Below are 16,876 nucleotides of genomic sequence, written 5' to 3'. Positions count from 1 at the left end.
CTCGAGGAGACGCTAAAGCCAGCGGTCGCCGAGTACCGTGTCATTGCTTTATCGTTTTTCGCCGCCATCCGTTTTCAAGTTCCTCGTTCCTCCTTGATGTCTCTGAGTCACACGTATCCCGCATAATCCCTGCCACTACTTGAATCACGTTTCTTAATTTAACGCAGAGTTTCACGCGTATAGCTCGCAATTTACGAAAAAAAATAAATAAATAAATTCGGCGTTGCAGCGCATCTCGCTCGACACGCCGCGTTGGCCGCGACGGTCATACACGTTTCAAGGGGACGCACGATCAATCACTCCTACGAAAAGGCCACGACTCCGTATCCTTTGAGATATCGCTCTTTCGGAAAAGCTAAAGTGAGGATTTAAATATCGTTCTCAGCGACGCATCGCGAAATCGGCCGAGAGATCACTGATCTGGACGAAGGACGAGAATCCAAAGTATGTGTGTGTGTGTGTGTGTGCGTGAACGCGATAAATAAAATTTCATTAACGAGAGACGCGACTGAATCCTTACCCGCTGGTTTTTCGGCAGTGGGCATAATAGTCGTTGTAACGTCGAGTAGGACGTCTGTAAAAATATATCTCCGTCCTGTTGATTTCTCACTCGAGAAAACTTAGAATATTATGAACAGAAACTGTAAAGAAGGTGTATTAACGAAGTCTGCGCGAGCTTCGTTTTGACCTCGCTATTTTCGATAATATTCTCAATCTTCGAAAAATTCGGATATTATTTGACAAGATGTAAAAGACAGGTCTTTCGATAAAGTCGGCGCGTGTACACACAGCGACGGATAACGTCAGAAAGATGCTGGCAACTGCTGCAGAGAAGCAGTTATTATAGTAATTAAAAGGGGGAAACCGTTAATAAATATATAGGTATAGAGATGGACGTCTCTCTCGTGCGATCATGACAGATTAAGCCGCGTGATAGCAAATAAGCTTTAATCCCTTCATAGCCTTCTTTTAACTTTTTTTAAATCTTTTTTACAGCTGTTTAACTAACAGCAGAAACTGACGGAAATTATTTTTAATTTCTTTAAGTTATGCTAAACAGATTCCTCGCTACAATGTTTATCCGTAGAGTGACGATTCTTCGAATAAACACATACGTGCAACTCCTTCGGTTTACAAGCTTCTAAATGATATTTTTAGAGCACGATAAAATATTACGCTTGATTTTTCGCTGATATTTAACGCGTCGGAGGTCCTATCAGGAAAAGATATAAAACAAGATGATATATTTTCTGTTTACGTTTGACTGCATAGCGAGGACTCATAATATTTGCATACATATTATATTCCTGTCTCCGTCCCGTCCTACAGTTTTCTTTCTTGTGCGAAAGGTCAAAATCAGATCATCGATGCACATGTATAACATTTGGCGACTGTTTTGACAGCGGTGGTTATGCACTTAAAAACTGCGAGAGATTCCAGAGAGTCACGTTCGATGATTGGCGTCAATAATAAAATAACAAAGTTAATTAAATTGAAGGCATGCCAGAAGGAACGCTTACGTACTTGTTCGACGAGGGGAAACGACCATCTCTATCTCGCCAAGTTTTCCCGACTCCCTCTGTCTCCACCTTCATCCTAGAAGGATGCGTTTTGTTCGAGAACATTTATTACACGCGCACACAATGAAAACGCGAGATCGCGCGCGGGGATTTATTTTTGAATAATGCAGCGACGTTATCATCCGCTATCGGCGAGAAGGAGATCCGCCCATTGTATGCAACGCGCGGTAATTTCGTTCGGTGGAACTACTTCCCTTTTCTCTTTCGCGGTGCGAAATCGCTCCGGGGCAATTGTCGCTCCGCGCCTTATCGGGATCCGTCGATCACCCGAGCCGTCTTTACGAGATTATTTTAAAATATTAACCATCAATCGTTCCTTAATGCGTGGCTTTTGACGTAACATGTGGCGCAATAACGGGGATATACTGGATGAATAGAATAAGTAATATAACGATAGAGGATAACAATAAAGAATAAATTCGTGATTGATTCATTCACGTTCTGTATTTTTCGCGTGGAAACGACAGAGCACGCGCGCGCGTTTGCACGTAAAACGAACACGGAATTGTTGGATAGATGTTCAATACTCGTTTGCATACGTCCACACGTAGGCGTGGACTGGCGTTGTTTACGCATAGACGTCCAGCGTCGACCGTGTCGGGTGTTTTCCACCGGAAATCTGTTGGGCAGACCTTGTGAAACGGGGTCCTGCAAGAAAACCCTCGATAAGGTAGGTGGGCAGGATTTACGCGCGGCTGCATCCAGGGAGGGCCTGCTGCACTGTAAAAAATTTTCGTGTAAAATTACAACTATTAGAATGAGTAATTTTGAGACCTACTATTATAGGTGTAAATTTACTTATATAAGTAAAATTCCTGCTTGTAAGTAAATTTATTTTCTTGAACAGTAATTAAAATAATCGCGTATGTAAATTTAAAGTTAAAGGTAAATTTACAAAACGTTTATGTAATAATATTTCTTTTATTTGTAATATTCTAAATTAAAATATTAGATTTACAAAAGTAGATAAATGTACAGAAATGTTTATGTATTAATACTTACCTATACTTGTATTTAAATAAATTCTAACATAAAATTTAAAATTTAGAGACTATAAATTTACTAATACGTTTCGTAATATTGTTTTACGTATTTTTAATATTGCGGTTTTGAAGTATAAAATTCACAATCTAGGATAGACCGAGGCGAATCGGATCACAGGGCGAATCGGATCAAAGTAAGAGTTGAGATCATATTTGTTACATTCATCAATATATCTAACCATGTAGAATACAAATAATTATTATTTGTATTTTACATAGTTAGATATATTAATGAATGTAACAAATACAATCTCAATTCTTACTTTGATCCGATTCGCCCTATGATTCGATTCGCCTCGGTCTACCTTATGCCAAAAACATATTTTTATTTTGAAAATATTAACATTATTAACATGTAAACCTTAAAATGATATACATAATATTAAACCTTAAAATAATATACATAATATTAAACAAATATAAGTTACTGGTCTCAATAGATTTTATATTCAATTAGATAAAGAATTGTTTAAATTTAAGACGATAAAATGTTTCTAAGAAAATTATCATTACTTCTGTAAAACAATGATTATTAATTATAATAAAGTTTTTAATTAGTTAATTGTATTAATTTCGTATTAATTTCATTTTTGTACACAAATATTTAATTAATATTCAATTAATATTTAACTAAAACAAATAAAATTAAAAATAATAATTATCGTTTTATATATAACCGACAGTTTATAATTTTATTATAAGAATTTTTTCGTCTAGAATTTAAACAATTATTTTTTTAATTAAATAAAATAGATGCAAAAATAATTTATCTTTGTTTTATGCTATGTAATGTGATGATATACGCATTGTGATAATATAAGCATGTATCTTACATTTATTTAAGTAACCCAATCAGCAATATTCTTTAAACATTTTTAAAATATTTAATAAATATATATTTATTAAATATATATATATTTTAAAAAAGTTTAAAAATATGATCTACTGATTGGAAAGGTGCAAATTTAATAGTGCAAACATATACGTAGACATATGTAGCCGTACTTGTAATAACAGTAGCCAATGATTTGGACCAAAAACAAAATAAAGTTTATTACAATTTTGTGTTACATAAAAATAATACTTATTACAGATATCGCAAAGTATTTAAGTCAGTCATATAAAATACAATGTAGAAACTAAAAATATAAACTTTAAATGATTCGCTTTATTATATATATATGTAATTAATATGAGAGTTAATAAAAGAATTAGGTTATCAATTTTAATTTTGTTTTATAACGTATAACCTGTTTTAATTAAGAACTTGTATTTTTGCGTGTTTATATTGTAATTTATATAAATATTTATGCACAACGCATAAATCGAAAAAAAAGATTGGTTTTAATACAATAGTACAAATATGATTGTACTATTGTTATAAAATTATTCCGTGTACATGATGTACAAAAATAAAAAAATATATATATATATTATCAGTAGATATATATCTATAATAAAGAGGCATAACATTTCATATGCATAAAAAGACATGAGATATAACATTATATATAAATAAATGTACAATATAATTTTGCCTCTTTATTGTAGATATATATCTATTGATAAATTGTATCTCGTATATAATATATAATATCGCGATATCGCGAACAATATTATTATAATATAGTCAAATAACTTTAATAAGAAATAACTTTAATAATAATGAAAGTAACAAAAGTAACTTATCCGACGTTCCGAATGAATCCGACGTTCCGTTATTTTAGATCTACATCTTCAATGTCTCTTAGTTTATTGAAAAGTGAAAGTACTTCCGCTTGGTTGATGCCTTAAGAGATTTTGATCCATAGCAGGGATGAATATTTAACAAATATTTTTGTAGGAATTCTAGAGTACATGCGCAACTTGTTGGATATTCCATATTAAAAATGAAATAAGAAGATATTAGCATTTCTAATGCTTCATAAAAGCTGTGTGTCCTTTCAATCTGTGATTGCTCTATAAATAAATAAAATGTAGAACATGTCGTATCATCTGTAACAAAGTCATGAAAACGTAAAAATTAGAGAAACTTTTAATGTTGAATAATTATGAAATAAACGTTTATAAATTATAAATCTTCAATGTAGAATAGTTATAAAATAAAAAACATACCTAAAATAACAATGCATGGTGCAGAAATAGGCGCACTTAAATCTTCCAAAAGTGTACCTTCCTAGGAAATAGATAAATTTTAGTTAAAGTTTTTTAAAAGTTATGTCTGTATGATTTAAGAGAATATTGAAGGTTAAACGTACATATATATAACATATAATATATATGTACATATGAAATACGACAAGTATAACACAATTGGTTAGTGACAATTGTCTACGTTATTAATATTTTTAAAATTTCGAAAAACGTCGATTTCAGCATTCTCTTAATACAAATAAATTTAATCTAAATAGCTTACAGGATATACTTTAAAAAGTACGCTAAAATCTTCTTTAAAATGTCTCATGATTATCTTTGTTGCTTTCAATTGTACTGAATCAGTTGAATCCATAATATCTTTGTATTTCTTAATACGCCCATAAGATAATATTTTTCCTTCTTTTTTTAACATGTTTTCTTCTAAAATACTTATAGAATGGCCCATTAATTTTTGGTAATGCCAGAACATGTATTCCTTTCGCAAAAGTATTGGCCATAAAGATTTTACATGTTGGAAACCCACAATAAATTCCAATTTTACTTTCTCTTATATGACGGTACAAATGTTTAGTAAAATTTTCTCTATTTGTAAAGCAAGCTTTGCAATTTTTTTCTTTACAATGATATATTTGTGTATTATATGTACTACATGTTGTATGCCATCTAAAAACATGCTTTTGAAAATTTAAATATTTGTTAAATTGTTTTCCGCAATTTTTATATACACAAATTATTCTTAAATCTGGCATGTTTTTATGTAAAATTTGATGTTTATTATACGAAAGTATAGAAAAAAACATGTGTTGACACATTTGGCACTTTGACATTATTATAGAGTTATTAATTATATTAATGAAATAGATAAAAGAAGGAACTAAAGGTAAGAAGGAAGTGGAAAAAATGCTAATTTTTCAGATCCAAAAAAAACTGCAACAATAGATACATAATTTTATACTAAATAATATATTATAAGAGTCCTTAACTCTTACATAAGCTTACATAATGTAATACTTACGTTTTCGTAAATTTCTCCAATCTTTTTTTCTTCAATTTCTCAGTGTTTATTCTAGATTATATTCAGATTATTTCCAGATAAAAGTTATAATTATTTATAATCTGCTGTTTATGTGACAAATTTCCTTGTGATTTCTCTCTCGTATACGGCTTTCCCTAAAATGTGTTTGTTATATTAGACATGCATACTTTTTTCACGTTTCTTGAAATGAAATTATATTTGAAAAATAGCTAAATAGCCCAGATGTCCAAGAAATATCTTATTGTTAAAGACATTCCTATATTTTAAGTACGTTCCTTGCAGTGCGATTCTATAATTCGTTACGCCAAAAATGCTTCGAAACGTTTCTCTTCTCCTTCTATCTTTATTGAAAGAAAGGAGAAGAAGAATGTTTCAAGACATTTACAGTATCAAATTGACTGTAAAGTCATATCTACTATATTATATATTACAACAACAATGTAATGATAACGATGACTCGTAACAAGTTACAGATTCACACCGCGGTCACTGTAAAAAATTTATGTAAAATTACACCTATTATAGTGGGTAATTTTGAAACCTAAAACTGTAAATTTACAACTAAAACTGTGAATTTACAACTAAAAACTGTGAATTTACATAAATTTTTTACAATGTGAGCCTATTCTGTAATTTATAACGACAGTGCATTATCGTTATAATATCGTTATAATATCGTTGCGCAGTATTTTTACTGTATGAAAAAACTGCGCTACGACATTATAATGATGACGAACTGTCGTTAAGATTTACAGGCCTACAGGACATCCCAAAATGTCCCTTAGAAAGAAGGATGTACATGTCAGGCATAAATCCAAAAAAACTTATAAATTAAGTATATGTGTTATTAATATTTATCATTAATATCCACGGCACAAAAAGAAATGTTGTCTTACGTAGCTAGTGATCACGTGTGTTCTTGTCTGAACACGAACACTGAGAAGTCTTGGACACGAATGCGCATACAGCACAACACCACGTTTCTGGCTTTTGCCAAACACTGCGTTCACCTTCACGTGCCTCGACGCATACAATCCACAAGATAAAAAACAATCGTCGGCGTTGGTGACTACTCGCTAAATAACCGCCAGTCGCAGCTTTCTTCTTTGTGCCCAGGCTGGAAAACTCACCAGCGCTGTCAACTTTTCACGAACAAACATCTATCACAGGCTAGTGTGATAAAAATAAGCGCGCACGTCAAATTATTACCACTCATACAATTACTTCAGTATTCGTGTAACTTCACTTTTTTATGTAAAAATTCAATTATGATATGTACATATCATCATTATATTATGTAATATTACAAAAATTTGTAATATTACATAATATAATATAATATTACATTATTATATTACGTAATATTACAAAAGTTACTTAAACTCATGGAAATATAATATCATTTAGTAATTTTTTACTAAATATGAAGGTATATTTACATAATGAGTGATAAAGATACTTTTTTTTAATAATAGTACGCAATTTTATAATTTTCCGCTATTAATTGTGTAATTTTTACACTTATTATTTGTGTAATTTTACTTAGATTTTTTACAGTGTGGGTAATAGCCTGCGCCGTGCAGAAGTCTTAGCCCCGTGTGTTTGGCAGTCCGACGGTGATATCGTTTATTAAATTCTTAAGTACACGAGCAGGCAAGTTTCTCCCGGAGAAGTAAGGGCCCTCTATTAGGTAACATGCGCCTTAAAAGCGCGCCTTGCTGAGCCTTACTGCTCCCGGTATAGAGGACTTAATCCGAGTCAACGATGCCTCTCTCGCTGCAAACCAGTGGTATCGATATAACGACCTGCGCGCGCGCTTCGCGTCTATTATTTTTTTCTCCCCGGCAAACAACATTATTAGCAATAAACGAAAAGTTAAAAACTTCATAATTCTGCGGCGCGCCGAGATCATAAGAGGCAGTAAAGTTACTGATCGATATACCCCGGGATTTAATCGACAAAATAATCGACTGCTCGCAAAGCGCGCCCGCGCGCGCTCGGTGGAGCTCGACGTGCACCCTGATTAAAGTCTTAGACTCCTGGGAGCCAATTTGGTAAGGATTCACGGTTCGATGCTCCCGACGGCAGGATCGACGGAAAATTAGTTGTACGAATGTTTCCTCCTTCGTAATGCGAGCGCGCGGGATTAACCGTTTATCCCTTTCGATGCGCGCGATTTCGGGCAATTTTCGTGTCTGAGTAAACGTCGTAATTTGAGTAATTTGTCCGATATCCGCGTTAAAAAAAAAATACGTTAACGTAACAGGCATAAATCGTGTTCTATTTATAAGAGAGACGACAATTGTCAAATCCTTTATTCCGTTATATCGCAGCTTACCTATGATCCGTGTCCTTACTGTGCTCAGTGCACCATGAAATTGGCTACTTTCACATCTCTGAGTATAATGTTAATCAAAGTACTTGAATTATTGGAGTTTCTTCTTAGGTAACGCTCTATGAAGTGTCGTGAAATTTAGTTATGCATGAGACAGATTTAATGTCAGTCAAAATTACATTTTTATCCAATACTAAATAATTTATAAAAAACTAGAGAGATTACTTTAGAAAATCTCGGTGCTCGTAAATTTAAAAAGTAAGTGATATAATACCTGTCTCCTTTTTTTAAATATATTAAGCGTATATTTCTATCTTGCGGTAAAAATAATGTTATTCCATGATAAAAATGGAGCTAAATGAACGAATATTCTACATTTGCATATAAAATTCAGTAGTTCAGACTTACTGTGTACTATTTTTTAGTTTTGAATATGCAAGAATAAATGATTTTTCTTTTTGGAGAGATTATTTATTCAGCAGACTGTCATCATTTATTGTGTCTTATTCATTTACATTTAAGTTTAATTTTTCATTTATGTGTATAAATTTGCACGTGATACGTCTCTCTTTCTAGTTTTAAAATATAGAATATTGATTCGCTGATCTCTATTAATCTCGTTGAAGACAATAAATTATCTATAACTTTATTTTATACTTTGTACTTTCTCTATTTTGCCAGAAATAAAGCATGCTTTTTTTATTTATTCAGTTTTGAACTTGAAAAGTCTAAAAGAGTTATTATGTTACAAGAACTCTGAATTTCGTTGCGTTATAATCTTTTTTAAATTTAAAACCGTATTTTTCGATAAAGATCCTTATTCATTCGTCTCTTTCAAGATAGAGATTATATAATTATTATAATCGTTAGTTTTCGCCAGTGGAAGTATACAAGAGTATTTCGCGGAATATTTCACGCGGAAAACGTTCATCTCGTTGTCGCGACAGGGGTACGTTGTCGGTCCGTTATGTCTAACGAGGTAGAAACTTTATTAAAGTCACGCTTTCGACCGTCGCCGGGATCGCGGAGGAAAAACGCGGAATTAACTGCTCTCGCGGCGATGACAAACAGCCTATCGCGCGACGGTGTACGAAAACAAGTCGCTCGAAATCGTGCAACCCGGTCGCAATACGACGGTGCGCGCCGTAGCGCCAGCGTGTGGAGTGTGGAGGCGCGAGAGAAAGGCAGTTTATATACACGCGGCACCATGTGCACGTTCTCGGAGTAACAATGAAGCAACAGGTTGCCGGGGCCCTCCCCCCTCATCCCACCCACACCCCTCCTACCAAACTTCTATGACAGATTGTGCAACCTTGATGGCCCGTGTAACCCTCCCTTTCAGCCCTTCGCCAACTGGCCACTTTACGGCGGTGAGTAGCGCGAGTAGCTGCCGTTTACGACTTCTCTTTTTTTTTTTAGAAACAAATAGAAAATCGCTCGGCCGATCGTAAACTGTTCCTCGAGACACCCCACGCGCCCCACGCGGCTACGAGGGACGATCGTTATTCCCGACACGATGTAGCTTATCCTGTCGCAATCGATCGATGCCACGCGAATACATCTTAACACTTTCACGAATGATAAAAGGCTATGATTAGGAACAATATAGTTCTCAGCGTTAAATTCTTCTGGAAAAGAAGAGAATACGATATGTTCATCGTTATATGTAATTAGTGTAATTACAATAACTGATTATTACTTTAAACTTATTAATTAAATTGAGTTTTTATACTAGAAGGCTTAATAAGTTTTTCAACGGTTGATTTATCTTTACTTTGTGTTTTAAATCAACAAATATGATTAAAATTGTTTCCTCTAATACACCTTTCGAAAATTATGGAGTTAGACGATTGAGAGAGAAAGAGAGTTGATAGTGGGCAAATCGTTCACGTATCTAGTTGGCAATTCCGAGCGTTTACACAGATCGCAAGCATATGATGTCGCATTTATGCGGAGATCCGTCATGATCCGAAAATCCACGATATATTCCGGTAACCACAAATTGCCGGGACGAATTGCGGTAGCACGTGACATGAAACCGGTCTATCGGGCTCGAATCATCTATACACATTTTGCCGGATCTCAGGCCACGGTCAAAGCCGCATCTACCGTCACTTTCCGACGCTGTATCTCTCGACGCGGTGCTTTTCGTGAGAGAGGAGCTAAATAATATCAACTACGCAAGAAGAGAGAGGGAGAGAGAGAGAAAAAGCGAAAGAGAGAGAGGGAGCATCAGGCGCAGGTATACGTGGCTTGCCCATTGGCCATTGAGGTGTCCGCCGGTGAGTAATGCTATAATAAATTATCTGGCCGTTGGTGCTACCACACTTGCGCCTCTCGGTCTCTATCTCGTTCTCCTACACCCGCGCGATCTTTTTCTTCCGCTTAGCTCTTTCTTTCACTCGTTTCGGTGTCTCTCTCTCTTTCTCTCGCTCCTTCTCTATATCTTATCCTGTGGTTCTCCCGACGTGTCTGCCACAAAACCTTTGCTCTTCGTAGTACCAGTCTTTCGATCCCAGTTAACGCGCCAAGAACCCAATCCGTGCTAAGGGGAAGAAATCTTTCTTTAGATCACTCCTCGAGACTTCCTCGGCGCAATGATTGCCGCACCTATTTTTACCTCGCTCTCGGATTACATCGTAGCATTGACTCACCGCTTATCGTTGTTGATATGACATTACACATGCCTTGCGTTCTCGTATCCGTCAGGTGTTGAATGCCTTCCTCGAAGAGTCGGCTTCGCCATGCATCTATGAACTAGTGATACAATGTTGAATGAGTGACTCTTAAGACGGAAAACATATCCATTACAGCTACACGAGGTATATAAAGTTATATCAAATTATTGATGACTCAAATTTATATTTTTCTTTGTTGACACAGTTGAGTGGCTGTCACTACTCTTTCGATTTTTTTAAAATGGAAACTGTAGTGCGTTTCTTTCGCGATTATCACATGATTCACTTCTGTGCCCGAAGATAATTTTTAAAAAATCTCAATTATACGTATAATGACATGACAAATTGCCGAAGTGCAATATGAAATCCAGTTAATCCAGCACTTTTATGTTGTATGTGCTTAGAAAAAAATCGAAAAATTTATCTCTTTTTTTTCAATGCAAGGTATCGAGTAATCGATATTAAAAAATCAAATAACTTTATTATTAATATATTATTTTTTGTTATTTTATATCTTCAAATGTAGAGGCAGTTTAATAAGCGCACCGCAAGAATATAAATATTGGTATTTATTAAACTCGTTAACGGCGTTAATTAAATAATGGGTTTTCTAAAAAAGAAATCTCTCGAAAAATATTTTGGGAACCCTTCTATATTTTGATAATCTTATAAAAGCACACAAATGTCTTTTGTAATAAATAGAGATAATAGCGTTATGTTAATAATTCAACAGTTAAGTTACGCGATAACTGACTTGTTAAATAAATTAAGGAGTATATTGCAACATGTTGTTCTTATAAAAATGATAAGTCTGGTCTTCAGTTTGATATAAAACTGATAAAAGAATTGTAAATACTTTTATATAAAAAATTAAGTAGATTAGTTAGCCTAACAGTAAATACTGTTTTTATATGGCAACGAAAAGTTTTAGTAGCCACGTAAAAGGTATATGGTGGAACTTTCCTTCTACGAGTCTCAGCGATATAAATCGAGCCACTAATCTAGACGTATATCCGTCTTTCGGTGATTGAATTCGAGGTGCGTCAGTCTCCCGACGTTTCTCTTGGAACAAAAGGGACTTCCCATGCCGTTCCTCCACACGATCTACGCGACTACAATCTCGGCCCCGTTATCAATTTCTAATGAAAGCCCCTCGAATCCGCAATCGCACGCGTACTCGCGGATAGCCGGAGGACGCGAAGTTGCGTACAACGCACGGAGCGGCGCGCCGCGCTTCATCTGGGTCCAATCAAATTCCAACAATTACCAGTTCGGGCTGGTTTACCTCCTCAGGGCGAAAACCGGCTCGTTTTTCAGTCGAACGGGGCGCGCAGCCCCGCTTCGTCCCCTCCGTCGCCGCCGCCGTAAACCCAAATTGCATTATTAAAATCTAATCTACCTTCGGCCGAAGTACGTGTGCCACAGCCATCGGAAATCTGATACTCCTATTCGGCTGAGAAAGACGGAGAGATGCATAGGAGGTGTGCGTATAGTAGACACAAGACGTGAGAGGCAGATGGATAGACTTGGAGGGAGAGAAGAGGAAACACGAAGGAGCGTGAGGCAGGCTTGCTTGGATTGTAACGGGAGAGAACGGACGGACGGACGAGAGGAAAAAAAGGGATAGTGGTCTCTAAACCAGGAACATAAAGGAGGAGATTCCAAGATTAGGAAAGATTTGAAGGTTCCATGTATTCGCGTCCATTCGTGAAAGTTTAATTAGACTCTCCCGTTTGGTGCGATTGATATCGGGGCGCCGATAACCGTGTCGATCGTGTCCCTCTGCATTTGCGTCACAATCTGTCAGGGTCGGAGGGAGGAGAGGATTCGTTTGAATTGCGATCGCTGATAAAGGGGGCACGTTTTATTAGTCACTGTTAAATAAACTTGCGCGCTAATAAATAACACCGGACATCTTCGACGTTTTGTTAGTACGAAAAATAGTAAATTTTTTACGCGGGGGATATTTGTCACACTGTGTGGGAAGAAGGAAATTGGCTCGATATTCGATGCGACTCAATCGTCTTTCGATATTGTAATAATAGACGAATAAATAACTCAGTTACACCTACTACACAGGAAGTACAGGAATAACTAAATGAGTTCTTACATTTTAGACAACATTTTATAACATTATAGGCATTTATGTAATGTAAATTAATTTAGTAGAAACATTTCTAATATATTATTAATAACTGTTTTATTAATATGAAATGGATATTCTTCGAACAGAAATTTAAATAAAAGGCTTAATTAGCAAGATAATGAATTAATTTGACCCAAATATCATTTGAGGAGAAATTTATATAAAGGTTTAATTAGCGAAATATTTAACAAGTTTAAATTGCAGAGACAAGTTAAATTATATAAAGAATAGACGTCATATTTCGCGTTTTCATTAAAAAAGAATCAACTCCAAACTCGAATATATTCAAGAGGTTTTTCGTATTTTCAATACATGTATATTCGTTGTTAACGATTATTATACACACATGTCGCTGTTATACAACGATCATTATACCTTCTAAAGATCAATGCTCAACGGGTTTTTAGGAGCTCCACTTTTTGTTGCGTGCCGCAACACGTTAATTTCCATTTTTTGAAGACTTTTCCTCCCGGAAGATGAAATATGGAGTGCGCGACAGACGCGATGCTTATCTCTGTATTTTATGAGACTGGCTGAATCGTCATGTATATAACGGAGCGTAATATATTTATTCCTTTGCAACAGGTGAGAAGCGTGCTCGCCTGCCCAACACAATTAACGAAAAAAGATGAAGCATGATGGTTGGTAGGCTACTTAGCGAGCATCCCTCATGTGGCTAGACTATACTTTAGACGTAGACCGCAGTTAAGGTAGGCAGGATATTTAGGTAACCCCGGGACGGGTCTAGGCGGGGCGGAATAATATTTTTAAGTGCTTTTGAGAGAGAAACGGTTCCGCCGTTTCTGACCCCTCAGTCAGTCCACGTTTCAGCTCTATTCGATGAAGGTTTATAACGACGTTGAAACGCGGATCATAATTCTTGGACAAACGGTCCACGTTCACTAATAACGCGTGTAATTATGAGAATTGCGATAAATTTTGCATTTCCGTGTATTTCAGCGACCGTCTCGTAGGAAATCGCTGCCCCTTAATTAACACTTCGATCGTTGATGAAAAAAAAAGAAAGAAATTTAATCGAGTACTTTTATCGAGCCGGTCGGCTCGTTTCATCGTTCGCGAATTAACGTTCAAAAGTGGATCGGTGTAAAAAAGATTAAAGGCATACCGGAGGATCCCCTTGCGGTGTTTGATGCAGCCAGACCGAATTAACGCCGATGAATAATTAATGCGAAAAATTTCAAGCGGCCGAGTGAGAATAATAAATAGAAGTGAGCTATTTAAAAGCAGTGAGAAAAGTTGCGACGACTCATCGGGCAGCCGTTTAAAAGTACGTTTAATGGAGCTAAAAGGATAATAATTTAAGGGAAATTCGCCCGACGGACGCGGACGTATCTTTAAATATTCATGCGATTCAATATTGCCGGCAGCTCATCCAATAAAGTCATGCAAACGAATCACATTTCAAAGGAATTTTATTTCGCGTATATACGCCGCGGAAGAGCTTCGAGTAATTCCACGTGTACGTAATAGCGGATGGAACAAGCGATAAATTCCACTAAGAAACCGACCACACCGAAAAATCGACAAAATTCTCACCCGAGCGTGCAACACGAGATCGAAGATACATTTATTCGCATTTAATTATTAGATTCTCGTGTTATAATTCGAATATCCGAGATAAGCTTTCGAGATAGCGACACTTCGTGTTGCATTCCTAATTTATTTTTCAACGGTCCTAATTTATTTTTAATTTATTTCAAACTCCGACGTATCTCACAATCTCCCAACGAGCAGACGTAATTTTTTGAGAGAACGCCGATCGAGGGATTCGTAAAACACGTCCGGCTGCAAATAAGAGAGTGGCGTTGGTAGAGAAATTTTCACCGCACCGCGCCGGTCCGACGTTTGATCTCAAAACTCTATATATCCAGACCAAATTGCAGAGCGCAAGAGACGAAGAAGGAAACGCATTATGGCACAAGAGATTACACGTAGGAAGCTTCCCTTTATCCGTCTCTTTTTTTTAAATAGTCCGAGGAATTGCGTCAGGACGCGCTTGGAAATTAAGTGGCGCTCGGAATCTGTAATTTTTGTTTCTTCCTGGCAGAAGCCACCCTCGACGGGGAACGCATCGACGGGTCAAAGAAAAATGCGGCGGCCTGTAATTAGAAGGGCTGGTCGAGTGGGTGGAGAGGTCGAGAGGGATCGAAGTCCCTCTCGAGCCAGTTGGAGAAATGACAGCGGCTTTGAAGAAGAATAAGTTAGGCGTGGCAGGCCGCACGACCATATATTTCTTGCCCTAAGCAGGAAATATAGACGAAATATCCGTTTGTATTGTTAGGCAAATTTACAACGAGTTGGCGCGCGTTTGCGCTTGCGTTGCGTTGTATAAACATACGCGTGCGCATAGGTACACGCATACATTCCTACGTGCGTGTACAAGTGAGTAACGACGTTTGTTCCCCGCAAAAAGGTTCCGCGGACGAGAACGCTCGACGCGAGCGAAGGTGGGTGGCGTTGAAGGGACGAGGGAGAAAAAATAACTGCGTAAAAATTATCGGATCTTGCTCGCCGGCCGAAAACTTTACGAGCGGCGAGCTGTCGACGTTCGATAATGAAAATACCCGTCTATTTATCGCGTGTTGCGAGTCGATCGGCTCTCGCACCGGGCCGCCTCGCACTAAATCCAATTATCACGTAACGTAACAGCGTAACGTATAGGCGGCACTAAATTCCGGATAGCTATTTATCGTTAATCCACGATGCGGAGCGCGGAGATTTTCGCGGGCGGTGCTTCTTTTCCGCGAACGCGGAAATCCGCGCGCGGACGCGAAATTCCACGAGGTAATATCTCGCGGCTCGTCCCTTAGACCGAAGAACCTCCAGATGATTTAGAGGACTTCCTTTCATGCCGCGCGAAGCCGCGCGGGCGTTCTTTCGACGACGCGACGACGCGCAGATAGTCGCCTTTTCAGCTTCCTACGTGGGCAGCATTGAGTCAAGCGACCGGTATTCAGCACACGAACGAGAACGTAATTAGCGTTTCATCGTGTCGGTCAAGGTCTCGCCGGTCGAGAGAAACTGTCGTGTCAGGACTATCCCACAGAGAAGATATTTTACCTAGCCCTGTCGTCGCATGCAGGCTACGTTCTTAGACGGTATCTTTATCCTTTACGCCGCGTGCCGTGCGGCGACGCTGTAGTTTTACGTTTTTACGCGAGTGTATAGATGCAATCTTCTCTAGAGAAAAAGCCATGATTAATAGCAGCGTAGAAATTAACTATCGCCATTGATGTAAATTCATAAGAAAAAGAATTTTGTGTATACCAGTTCTTCCATGCACGACAATTTTTTCTCGTACTTACAGCATCGAAAGTTAAACTCGCGTTAAAATTACAGGGTTTCCCATATCGAATAAATTTTTATTTTTTGTTCGTTCCGTTCACTCGCCTTAGCCATATGGGTCATTCCTGAAATTAATTTATTCCTTTTGTTCTGTTGCAGTAATGGTCGGTTCATCAGTATCTCAGCATTTGCGTCCGTTCGGTAAGGTTCCTCTTGTGCATCATCACTTTCAATTGTTATTATTTCCGCTTCCGTTGGTTTCACTATTTTATCGTAAAACTTCAAACGAAGTACGTGCGAGGGGACTAATACGTTTGCCTATCTTTTTAATTATACGATGCGGCGAAACGCCATCAGCATTCTCCTTCACACATAACGCCACTCTCCGATTCGATTACAAACAGATAATCCTAAGCTACGGGTCGTGCCCGCATGAAATTTATGTCATGGACTATTATTTCTCGACGTGAACTCCATCAGCCAAGGGCCACATGCGCGTCGCTATCTCGGGGAAGAGGTGATAAAGGGAGTCGCTAACGAGATTGGTTTCATTAGTACCGAAGGAGATACGAGGTCGATCCGGTATTCGTGGCTC

General features: G+C 37.2%; 1 long non-coding RNA gene across 2 annotated transcripts; it reads right to left on the bottom strand.

The window, feature by feature from the left end:
- Positions 1 to 4,131: 4,131 nt before the first annotated feature.
- LOC139774312 (uncharacterized) lies at positions 4,132 to 7,022 on the bottom strand. Of its 2 annotated transcripts, XR_011718549.1 has the most exons (4): positions 6,713 to 7,022; positions 5,796 to 5,950; positions 4,739 to 4,799; positions 4,132 to 4,618 (listed from the first exon to the last, which is right to left on the bottom strand). It is a non-coding gene; the product is annotated as an uncharacterized lncRNA (long non-coding RNA). The 2 variants fall into 2 exon arrangements; XR_011718548.1 differs by lacking the exons at positions 5,796 to 5,950; positions 6,713 to 7,022 and adding an exon at positions 5,040 to 5,705 and having other exon boundaries at positions 4,134 to 4,618.
- Positions 7,023 to 16,876: the final 9,854 nt, after the last annotated feature.

Source organism: Temnothorax nylanderi, unplaced genomic scaffold (assembly GCF_030848795.1).
Source record: "Temnothorax nylanderi isolate EJ_2023f unplaced genomic scaffold, tnyl_v1.0 TNYL_tig0077_pilon, whole genome shotgun sequence".
NCBI lineage: Eukaryota > Metazoa > Arthropoda > Insecta > Hymenoptera > Formicidae > Temnothorax > Temnothorax nylanderi.
This window is presented reverse-complemented; position numbering and strand designations above follow the sequence as displayed.